Raw genomic sequence first — 1,987 nt, forward strand, 5'->3', positions numbered from 1 at the left:
AAAATATACTTAAAAGGAACAAAAAATATCACTTCACATTTGCCTTGTCCATAATTTTTCTTTTTGTTAAAAATACACACCCTAAAAAGTACTTTATGATACTATTTAGACACTTTAGGTGCTACTAAGGATTGAGTAGGATTTTATTTCAGAACCTTGAGGGTTAGTAACTTCAACACAATTGAACCATGAAGAGTCGTTTAAAACACAAATTTGAACAAATAAAAATTGCAACAAAAAATTTTTTTTTTTTAATAACTTGTAGTAGCTGGAATGGTCAAAAAGCATCACATTTACAGTAAGAAAGTATTTGTTACTGCAGGATTTCTGTAGGATGCTGGTAAAGCCAGTAGATGGCGCTCAGGTCATATAATATTGAGACTAGTTACTTTTCTGTTTTTTTAAACAATGTTCCACACAAATTTACTCGATGACAATACCGTTCAATAAAAGGAAGCATATTTCTATTCAAAAAAGAAAAACTATACATCTACTCTTTAGCCAAACACAGTGAGCTTTGTGTCCAAATCCATTACCAGAAAGCAAACACAGAAGTTATTGACAAACTGGCTCTGCTGCTTGCGGTGGGAGGTGAGTGGCTGAGGTTTCATTATATCATCATGCATCTCTGCCATCTGCTTTATTGTTGATAGCCTGTGAAGAGACAGGTGTCGTCTCTCCACATGTGTTTATCCAAGAAAACAATCAGTCAGTAGACAGAGATACTGCAGAATCAGGAGTTTCTCTTGATCCACAGCTGACATGATTAGTGAAAGATGGTGATGTTAGAATCTTCTAAAGAATCTGTGACTGATCACTAATAATGTTGTATCTGTGTTTCCAAAATTCACAAATACACAATTACAGATCCTCATCTCACTTGCTGGTCTCCACACAAGGAGACTTTCAATTTCTAAATATTTTAAAATTGTCGTGGCATAAAATCGTGATTCAGATCAGTTTGAACAAAATAACAGTAGAGCTGTAGCTTCAATGCTGCTGGGATAGTGGTAATTGCAAATTTACATGATGTTTTGTAATTTTGGAACCAAATTCCATCCGTCTATCATCTTAACATACTGAATACCTTTAGGGGTCACTGGAGCCTGGCCTGGCTACTGTTGGGCAAAGGCAGGGTACACCCTGGACAGGTCGCCAGTCTATTGCAGGGCCACACACTCACACCTAGGGACAATTTAGAGTCGCCAAGTAACCTATGAAGCATGTTTTTGGACTGTGAGGAGGTGTGAGGTGAGAGTATAACCACTGTTCCACAGTGCAGCTGAATTGGTTTGATGAATGAACATGAATAATGAAGAACTTTTATTGTCATTGTACATTATACAACAAAACTGAGTCCAGTACAGTCCTTTTCCGGTGCATTTGAAAATAAAATAAAATGGATAAATTCAGACACACACATCTATAAATCCAGCCAATGCCGCTAATGTAGTGCAACCAAGTAAAATGAAAGTTTGAAAATTGCATTAAAAAGGCACTCTATTTCTTGCAGCATTTAAAACTGTGATGGCTCTTGGATAAAAACTGTATTTTTTTTTATCAATTTATCCTTGACTTAATTGTTGTGTATCCTCTGCCAAAGGCAGCAGTCTAAACAGAGAATGTCCAGGATGGGATGAATAAGATAAAATGTTTTCAGCTTTTCTGAGGGAACTGTATAGCTCTTCTAGAAAAGGAGAGGGCGACCAATAATCTTTTGGGGCTGTGGAAGTGAGTGACCCTCCGGAGCGCTTTCCTGTCGGCCGCTGTCCAGCTGGAAAAACAGACACAGGCTGTATGTTAAAATGCTCGTGATGGAGCATTAAAAGTTCATTCTCTGCTGGGCCTTCTTCACCAGAGCAGTGGTGTTAGTCCAGGTCAGGTCCTGCTGGATGGTAACGCCCAGAAAGTTCCTTGGTCTTATTGGTGTTTAGGATTAGGTTGTTGTTGCACATTTGCCTTAATATTTGCATTAATAGGCACTCTC

The sequence above is a fragment of the Oryzias melastigma genome, linkage group LG3 (assembly GCF_002922805.2).
Source record: "Oryzias melastigma strain HK-1 linkage group LG3, ASM292280v2, whole genome shotgun sequence".
NCBI lineage: Eukaryota > Metazoa > Chordata > Actinopteri > Beloniformes > Adrianichthyidae > Oryzias > Oryzias melastigma.